The following is a 10,590-nucleotide window of genomic DNA, read 5'->3' as shown; positions in this document are numbered from 1 at the left end:
GGCTGTTGGAGTAAAAGACATATTTCATCTGTTTTGGGTGTGACGGTGGCCAATGCAGAACATTAACACGACTCACAATGTGTGTGTGTGTGTGTGTGTGTGTGTGTGTGTGTGTGTGTGTGTGTGTGTGTGTGTGTGTGTGTGTGTGTGTTAGCTAAGAAGGATTTCAGTTTTCGCCTCAATGAAGCATGAACAAGGTTCTCTCTTTCGCACGCTTCAAAACCTAAACTCATCAAAGACTGTCGAATTAAAACCTGACAGTATCTATCAAATTCATTTGTGACGGTTTATTTTTAGGCGTGAGTATTTCTTGGTTAAAAATATGTGGCTGTGTTGCAAAACAAATTCACTTTGACAAAATGTGTGTAATTATTGCCCAAAGCATTGAAGCGCATACACGAGTATGAGTAACACTAACGCTGATTTCATTAGTTAGTTCGAGCATGTGGTCATAAAAAGTACAATATTTAACTGAAGATGTTCCTGCAACACATGTACCAAGTTTCATGACAAATAGTTGCAGTGAAACAAATAAACACTAGAAATGTCAACCTTTGTGACACTAGAGGAAAAACATGGGATCAGCAAGGCCCTGACACACCATCCACCAGTGTTCAAATGTATTAGAGCTACGCCAATACCATGTTTAAAACATAAACACCATTATGCATTACATTTGAGCTTCATACAGGGAAGAATCAAATGGTAAAAGAAGCACATTTTCTATCGACAACAACCTCATTCAACCACCCTCCTGGACCTGCAGCCACATAACACTGCTCTGACCTTGTTCTTTCTAAGCTCTCACTGTCTTTCTCTACAAGCCAAACCTGCAGCTGAAAGCCAAGAGCTGTGGATGATACTTGAATGATTGTACCTGCCAGAATGTCACGATAGAGCGAAGAAACGTACCAACCAGAATCTTAATTTCTTTGGCAGCTTATATCAATTTACCCCCCATGAACAGCCTCGCTAATTCATAACGTGACAAGGATCCATGTGGCTTGTGTTGATGAGAAATCTAATTAAAAAAACCACAAACAAAACACATTAATTACATTTGCTAAAGCGCAGGCGAAATGTGAATGCTGTCAAAGGGGAATTATCAGCAACCGCAGTCACAAGTAACACATTATTATTTAAATGTGTAGTGTTGTAGTAGCACACAAGGTTGCTTAAAAACAGAGCAAAAGCATTCAAATTCAAAAGAGGACATATTCTGCTCGTTATCAGGTTCATAGTTGTATGTAGTGTCTCTACTGTGACATGTCTCTATGCTCTAATGTTCAAAAAGCACTTTATTGTTCTCATACTGCCTGTAGCACCTCTTTTCACCCTCTGTCTGAAACCAGGGCCCAGTCTGCTCTGATTGGTTAGCTGGCCGGCTCTGTTGTGATTGGTCAACCGCTTAGAGATGTCCCGCCCCTTAGCCTCACGTATAATGAGATGGTACACAATCGAAAATAAGGGCGAGTGTTAGTGATGTCACTATGTTAAGGAAGTAAACAAAGGAATCCAATGGAAGCATTTCAAGCGGGGGAGGGGATAGGAGTGCGGGAGAGAAACTCGCAGACTTTGCAGACCATTTACATGCACCTACATATCACACTACAGGAAATGGTAAACCCCCCAAAAGCATAGAAGGCCCCCTTTAAGTAAGAGCTAGATGAATATAATGAAAGAAAACATCTCTTTCACACTAAATGTCACACTAAAAGCTGAAACATGAAAAGTGGCCAAAAGAAAGAAGATTGAAAAGTTATGAATGGACCGCAGGACACACAGCCTTGGGTATGTTCCAGTCTGCACCTATAAATGCCACCTCGGTGAATTATCTACCTCATGCTGAGCACAGGTAGGAAAAACGACTCTCTGGGTTCAAACTTCATGCCCACAGTAACTCTACACCAACACCCGTTCTCTCATTTCTCAGGATCTGGTCTCGAACAACGGCTGAATTTACAATCGGCTCTGAATTATTTAACCGTCTGTGGTACGACGAGCATGACGACGGTCGGGTTACCTGGCTCTACAGCCAAGAGATCAGCAGGACTCTCCGGATGGAAAGTCTCCATGGAAGAAGAGCCTCCAAATGTTCAATAAAACAACTTCACACGCAGTTGAGCTGGAACAGAGCTCTGCACGACTAGTACACTGCTTTACATAATGCAACTCTATCAGCAGGGACTTTACAGTTTCTTGTATAAAATATTCCTGCTTAAACCAAACAGAACTGGGCTTCAGTAAAGCTCTTTTCCTGTCAAATTAGAATAAAATCCAAGGGTAATTATAGCTCTGTATAAGCAAATCTATTTCTGTAGAGCTCCACTTTTGATGTTCATTTGAAAGGTTTGCACTCCAATTAATTCAAGGGTACAGCAGCTCCTATAGCCTTGGCATGATTCAAAGGTCTGACTCTTATTGTCTTATGAAAGGGATGCCTATAGAGAAGCTATGGATCTTAATGAAACATAATGAAGCTTCCTTACGTACGGTATGTATCATTTCTATAAAAAGGTAAACTGTATAACTGCAAATACGTCCTCTCTCTTTCTTTAACAGGTCTACACATTTGTAACGGCTCACAAGTGGTTCCAGTCTTTTTGGACTTGTAAAAGTGAAGCCATGTCTGATGTGAACCGATTTCACATGTTGCTTATGTCTTATGTCACCTTCACACTAGATCTGAAACGATCGGAAGAAATCATATGGCCCAGATATTTTGATAAGAAACTAATAGTTTGTGTTTGTCAGATAGAATACTGAACATTTCCTGCTTCTGAAATAACACGATGTTATGACTTAAATGTCCATTGGTTTCACACTGACAATGTTACCTTGGACATTTTGAAACTGATCGGCATTTGACGTATTTCTGACAATTTCAAGTCCAACAACTAGTGGGTAAATTGAGTGAAATGTACTCAAAATAAAAACCAGTCTTTAAACATAAGCATAGTGCCAAAGGGACTCTCCTGGATTTTCCTACCGCAAAGGTTGACTTTGAAAAATGCTTCCACCTCCACCACCTTCCTCCAGTGATGAGTGTTCCTCATGGTCCCCTCCTCCTCCTCCTCCTCCTCCTCCTCTTCCTCCACCTCCCGAGCCCCCGGAGCGGAGGTGTCGCAGCTCGTCGGGCTGCAAGGCGCTGTACCAGGCCTGGTGCACCCCGTCGGGGGTCAGCACGGGGCTCTTGTCCTCCTCCTGGCCCTGCACCTGGCTCTGCACCGTCTTCACCATGTTCACCGCGCTCACCGGCAGCTGCAGCAGCAGCCTCTGCATGGCCGTCATGGTGGAAACTTTAGAGAAAGCAACCTGTAGAATCCCAGGTAGACAAAGTGGAGAGATGGCCGTTTTCTAAAAGCCACTCCTCAGTGTTAATCCACTGGAAGGTTCTCCTCAGACAGCCTTCACACAGTTAGATTCTGTGTTAGGAATTCTCCTCCGAGGCGAAGTTTATCCAACGTGGACATTTCTTGCAAAAATGATGCAACACAGCTCTTCAGAAAAGCTCCTCTTCTCCTCCACGGTTGAAATACTTTGCCTCCTGTAATCCAAATCCACCGGATCCCCAGAGCAGCGAGGGTTTTCTCCGTCCTCCTGTTACTGCTGAGTCTATACGCATCCAGTGGAGCAGCAGACATCAGCTGCTCGGTAAATGGATGCTCGGCAGAGAGGGGCGTGGGGTTTTATTCGCCTCTCCTCCTGCACCAGCCTCTCTTTCTCTCTCCCTGTGCACACACACACACACACACACACACACACACACACACACACACACACACACACACACACACACACACACACACACACACACACTATGTCCACATATGCGTTTCTAAATCCCTCTGACAATGACACAGCCTCTCCCATCTTTTGCCACGTTATCACTCAGCCCCTTCGCGCTTGTCATCTTCGCTCTGCCTCGTCACATTAACATCGTGAAATCTCGTTTTAACTCTCACACAGCTTTCTGTATCCGCCTGCAGCTAAAACTCACAGCCAGCAACCCAGCTCCCAAACCCCGACAGATTATTTTAAATATTCCCAACTACTCTGGCCCATTATGTTCAAAAAATGCCCCTGTCTGATTAATATTTTAAATTCTGTGAGGTGCCTTTTTATTCTCTTCGTCTTACATGACTCAGCGTTCTGTTCAGTGTCGTGATGATGAGGTCTCTCTCTCTCTCTCTCTCTCTCTCTCTCTCTCTCTCTCTCTCTCTCAGGTTTTGCTGACATTTTCTGGAGAGTAATACGATGTTTAACCTGCGATGTCCATGATACTCCCCGGAGAATCACACTGACAACACTGGAGAAAAATAAATCTATTTAAATATAATACGCAGAGTTGGTAGGTTTTAGTGCATGTAATGGTCTGCAAAGGCAAAATTCCCTGTGTTCCCTCCAGAGTGAGTTTCTCTCCCACACACTGCCCCCCCCCCCTGCCTGAAATGCCTCCATTGGACTCCTTTGATTACTTCTGTAACAAAGTGACATCCCTGTGTAACACTTACGCTTCAATTTGCTAGCGCTCCAACACATTGTACGTGATATGGCTAAGGGGCGGGACATCTCTAAGCGGTTGACCAATCACGACAGAGCCGGCCAGCTAACCAATCAGAGCAGACTGGGCTCTGGTTTCAGACAGAGGGTGAAAAGAGGTGCTGCAGCACAGGCAGTATGAGAACAATAAAGAGCTTTTTGAACATTAAAGCATGGAGACATGTAGAGGGACAAAATACAAACAGGAAAGAAACATTTAGCACAACAGGGTCCCTTTAAAACATCTCTGTAAATATCTTATAATTCCATCCCAAAAAGATTTCTCATGCAAACTTTTAGATCTTTTTTTGGGAGCAGTGCAGCCATATCATAACCTGACTGACAGTAAAAATGATATATGAAGGCTTTCATGAATAAATAAACTCCAAGTATGCAAGAGCTGAAGCTGGATAATTCATATTCTTCCCCAAGTGGCACCGTAATGGAAAAGTACTTTTTTTATTGTTATATTGTTTATCGCTCTGACATTTCTGACATTTTGAAGAAACGCACCATTTTGCTCTAAAGCGGACAGACGTGAGGATTGACATCTACATACTAAATAAGATTAAAGACAGAAAACCCAGGGGGGAAAGCTAGCCCGGCTCTTACTTAATTAAACAGCCAATCAAAAGCCGTCAGACAAGAAGGAAGGGCTACCATAACAAGTCAATACTAAATTATACTTCAGTACTATATTTGAGACAATGTGGTGCAGAGCCACAACGAAACAGAACAAAGCAGAAACATCTCTTGGTAAAGAGGAAAGGTGATGCTCAGAATGATGATAACACAGACTGACATGATTTGACAACTGGAGCTACATCTCACATCTGCCGTGTTTCCAAGGAGACGACAGTGAAGGTCGAGTGAGCGCTTTCACTGTTGTGCTTACAGACAAACCTGTTAATCTACCTTCACTGAGGAGACTCTGACTTCTGCAAACACCGGAGCCACGCCCAGCCCACCTTTCAATCTCAAGCTCCATCTCCTCCTCCAGATCCAAAGGTCACAGTTCACAAATGACATCAGACATCTATTACATTACATGACATGTTACTTGTTAGTCGCTTTTATCCAAAGTGACTGAAATACTCAATACTGTGGGCAACAATCCCCACAGGAGCACTTTGGGGTGAAGTGTGTTGCCCAGGGACACAACGACATGCTGACTGCAGTGGGGTTTGAACCTGTGCTCCCCTGATCCGAACACCAACGCACTGCACCACACGCCTCCATGTATAAACAAAGAGCTCCATCTGCTGGTGAAGCAGGGCTGTTATCGGTGGAGCAATAAACAGCAATGCAATGCTATTACACACGTTCCCAAACTGAGAGACATGCAGAGAAAATAGTATACGAGATCAAAACCAAACAACTACACAAAAGAACATGAGAAAAGTGGTCTCAAAATGACACTCGTAGCCATATTCTACGATGTACCTTGGGAAAAAAGGGTTTATGTAATCCAACACTTAAGGGTAAAGCAGCTCCTATAGCTTTTGCATGATTCCAAAGATCTTATTCATAACACAGGGTTAATATGATAAGGATGCCTACAGAGAAACGATGGATCTTTATGAAACATAAAAAAGCTACATACAGAAAATATATTTTGATTAGTATGACTATAAATATTTCCTCTCTCTTCCTACTCACTTTTCTTTATGGCTTTAACACCAGTGGTTCCAGGGATGCCATGTCTACTATGAAGTGCATTTCATATGTTGCTTATGTGAAGGATTTATGGTAACTTTTGTAATACAATACATTTCAAGAGAATATCTATCTCTTCTTATTAGTATGAAGCTGAGATGCATGTATTGTATCTCCAACAGAGGGCGACTGCATCACATGGGCACCGATGAGTCATATGGATGCATTTAGTATTAGTCAGCAGCACACAGTAGCTGGAAGCAGGATTTGACTATAATAGGAATCAAACTGCTTCATTTAAGCCCAACACACCAAAAGTGAACCGTTATGGCCCGCGGTGTGAGTGACCCTGAAGTATCTCAGTGCCATGATAAGAGCTGGTCCATTCTCCTAATGTAAGGGAAGGTGTTTCAGTGCCTTCTTGTCTTTTCTCCTTTAGCATAACGAAAGGTCCCACAATTCCTTGCAGCTACAACATTAAAAGCCAATGCACGTCAATAACATCCACCATCACATATTTACGCATTAATTAGATTAAGTTTAGAGTGTTTTAGCACCACTGATGTGTTTTTTTACTGGCTAATTATTAATTATGCCTCAAATCTTTTCTTGACCTTGTGTTTCTGTCCATTTAGGTCAAGAGATATTCATTAACAAGACATAGAAGCCATGGTTTTCTCACTTTTGTTGCTCCTTGAAAACTCCTCTCAGGATATTGAACTGAACATACATTTCTGTTTCACTCTGTAAACGTTGTTAAGTTATTGTACTGTATGGTCGCATTACTGGACATTTCCACTTGGTTTCTCACTTCTACTAAAGACAGTACGATTTAAATTATAAAAAATGTTTTTAAAAACTAATGCGCACTTCCTGTTTCAGTGCTATCTCCAGCCTGCTCCTGCAGAATCACAACTTAGAGTTCACCTTGGGTCAACGTTGGCCGAGCGGATGTTCATGTTGACAAATGTTCCTTTTTTACAGAAGACATTTTGACAGGTAACATTAGGAAAGGCAAAGGTGTTGTTAATCAAATTAGGGAGGGCTGCAGTAATCTAGTTTCACACCAAAATATACGATGGCTAAATTCAATTTAAATTCTTTGGTTTCAGGTTCTGCTTTCTCACATAAAACAGAGCCATTGTTAGTGTTACAGTGTTGCTTCTATGACAAGTCAAAATGTCTACTGAATAAAGTGAGAAGTGACCGAGGGGCAGACGCAGTCAAATCAAAACAACAGATGGACATTTTGATTCCTATTAGTACATAATTCCCCGCAGCACTTTAGCAACAAGGCCTTTTTCACAGCAGACATGTTGGCTTGTCATTGCAGGAAAACAGACATTAATAATGACTGCATGACATTTAGGAGAGCGAGCTCCGGGGCTTTGTGTCGTACATGCTGTCTCGCTGCAGGGACACACAACGAGCCTGAGACTTCATTTATGAACTTAGTTTCACTTGTGTGTGAGCATCATAGGACGACAACAAAAAGCACGACTGTGGCTGTATGGCTTTCCGAGACGCTCTTGAAACAGAGTGAAAGAACATTTTGGCTTATAAAGAACATGAAAAAGCTTGTGCTCATGATTCATTCATAATGAAGATAGTTAACACTGTTATAAGGCCCTTTCCATGACAGCATGGCAACTCAGTTAATACATTCTGGTCAAAGTATAGAAATAAAACATAAACATATGTCACATACGGTATAGGCTCTTGTCTGTCAACAGATTAAGCTGTGAAAACTTTACCAAACTGTACTGTACCGATTAGCCGGAGCTTTTCGACGTGGGGTCCAGTGAACGAGCCATTTCAAAAAAGACAGTTTGACATGGCTCACAAGGAAAGCACTGATGTAAATGATAAATTCGATGGCTTAATTGGCAAGTCAAGTCAAAATATTAGCTTTAAAAGGTCACCTATTGTGCAAAATCCACTTTTTCATGTCTCTTCTACATCACCATGTGTCCCCTCTGTGTAAAGAGACTCTGAAAGTTTCAGGAACAAAGATTCTCTCTCTTTTTGTCCTGATCCATGAAAAGCGCTATAAAAGTCCCATGTATTATTATTATTATTATTATCCATTTATATAAAAACCTGTCTGAAAATGAGACGATCAGCGTTTGGCCACTTTATGATGTCATAACGATTTTTTGGCTTGTGTAACCATTAGCCAATCAGCAACCAAGGTAACAGAAAGAGATTCAGCACTTTTGAAACAGGGCTGAAACAGAGGGGATTATGGGTAATGCTGCAATGATCTGCTTGGTGTTTGGAGCCAAACACTTCAGAGACATGTTCTGTATCTGAGACCTATAATATATTGATGAAAAACAGTATAATAGGGGACCTTTAGAGTAGGCCTACAGATGCACAGAGAAACAGCCTCTCTATTTATACATTGTTTCATTCATGTTTGTGTGCAAAAGCTGCTTTATGAGAGGTCTACTTTTGGGTGGCTGGAAGGACTTTAATACTCAGCCCAATTGATGTCTCAGATGTTATCCCTAATATCATCACATGGTAATAAAGGGCAAATATAACAGAAGAAATCCAGTTGCTATAGACGTATTCTTTCTAAGACGCTACCCATATGTACATCCTGTAGTCTGTGCTAGCTGTAGAGAAGACAGAAATAAACTCTACTGGGAATAGGGTGCTCAACGTATCTAATCAAATACCATTATTTTCCATAACTACTGCCACAGCAGAGCCCCTCTTACACCAAGTCACTCTTTCATACTCTACTTTTAAATGCAGAACATGACGTCCTCATTAACTTAATCAATCATAGTAGTTTATTAGTGTCTAGGACCACCTTCCTGCTGGTTACTGTAGGTATGATGTTGTGTGAATATCAAAATAAGTTCCTGCACTGTCTCTTGTTCAGATCGAGTACCATCCTCCTTTCCCCAAAAAAAGAGAAATGTTTCGGAAAGAACAATATGTTCCCGAGCAGGATGAGTGAGGACAAGTTCTCCTGCAGGATGACGATTCTGTCGATCGATGCAGTTTGTTTGGGTTTAGCAGGTTTATGTTGAACATGGATTATTGGTCAGATAAATGAGAGTGATTTTAAATCTGTGCATTTTACTGTCTTCTTTTGCTTAGGCTCGAAAGGTCCCAAGGTATAAACTACAGTCATGTCCTCAGAAACAAATGAATCTGAAACAGTATTCTGGCCAGTGAGGATTATCTTAAAACGGACTTATGTTTCCTTTAAGTCTTGCTTGTTTCATCTTGTGTGGCTTTTTTATGGATGTTGGACATATTTTGAAGGTTTAACAGATTCAAAAAGAGGGTTTCAGAGTGAGAGAGAATAACCAGGCTTCCTGTTTGATGTTATAATAAACTTACTTCAGTCTTATCACTGGATTATTATTTTTATTGAGATTAAAGTTTTCTAAATGGATAAACCGAGGGACACTTTCCCTTCTCGTTTGGTAGTAAACTGAACGTCTTTGTGTTAAGAAAAGAACAACAAATCAACAAGGAGAATACCATCTTATTGTGGGAATATCATACTGTGTGTTAAACTCCTTAGTATTGATCACTATATGAGCGTTCAAAAGTATTCTTACTTTTTTTTTGGACTAAACAAACCAATAAAAGTGTTTGCCTAATCTTTGGCTTTCGGAACTTTTAAATGTTTTGACATCTATAGGCCAAACAATTAATACATTCTGCATATTAATTGAATAATGACCATAATCGTTAGTTTACACACTTAATATTATTATTCATATTATATATATTAGTATTTGTATGTTTGTACTCATGGCAGAAAAACTGCATAACAACAAGGACACAAGCCCCATTATTTCCTCCATCCTCACACAAACACATGTATATGTTTATTTATTTATAGAATCATTACTAAATAAGGTCTTATATGTTATTCCTTACACATGACTGATACTAAAAACCTATTCCAGGTCATAGTGAACTAGGTATGTGTCTTTATATTAACTATAGGGTGCATGTGTATAATGTGACGCTGTGCTGCCGCTCTGCGCGCTGTCCAGCAGGGGTGGTGCTGATCTGAGGCCTGGCACCCAGTCTGACAGGCCTTTCATAAGATATCACCTCACAAAACATCAAATAAATACAAACTCCAAACATGTAAACGCTTTTAAAGACACACCAGTGAATGCACATGTATTGAAAGTCAACACCAGAGCTGGGTTGTCATTTGACGCTTCTGCTCTGGCGAAGAAATCACGGTGAGAGCTTCACATCCAGAAAAAAAACACCGATTTTAAATCACGGGCCTAATAGCAAACAAAGTTCACTTGGAGAGGGTTTTATATTGCAATACAAAATGCATTTTAACGTACAGGACACCACCCACACCCTGCACCTCCCCCGCTATTAGCTGCACCGGTACCC

At 41.1% G+C, this 10,590-nt stretch overlaps 1 long non-coding RNA gene across 1 annotated transcript in view; it reads right to left on the bottom strand.

The window, feature by feature from the left end:
- Positions 1 to 1,679: 1,679 nt before the first annotated feature.
- Positions 1,680 to 10,590, bottom strand: part of LOC104950972 (uncharacterized) — a 22,744-nt gene continuing 13,833 nt past the window's right edge. Inside the window, exons 2-3 of the long non-coding RNA XR_798977.1 lie at positions 8,791 to 8,803; positions 1,680 to 1,689 (exon numbers count right to left, since the gene is read on the bottom strand). This is a non-coding gene — a long non-coding RNA (uncharacterized lncRNA). The remainder of the gene's footprint in view (positions 1,690 to 8,790; positions 8,804 to 10,590) is intronic.

This window comes from Notothenia coriiceps, unplaced genomic scaffold (genome assembly GCF_000735185.1).
Source record: "Notothenia coriiceps isolate Sejong01 unplaced genomic scaffold, NC01 NC01_scaffold00018253, whole genome shotgun sequence".
Classification (NCBI taxonomy): domain Eukaryota; kingdom Metazoa; phylum Chordata; class Actinopteri; order Perciformes; family Nototheniidae; genus Notothenia; species Notothenia coriiceps.
The sequence above is the reverse complement of the archived record's forward strand: the minus strand, read 5'-3'. Positions and strand labels throughout refer to the sequence as shown.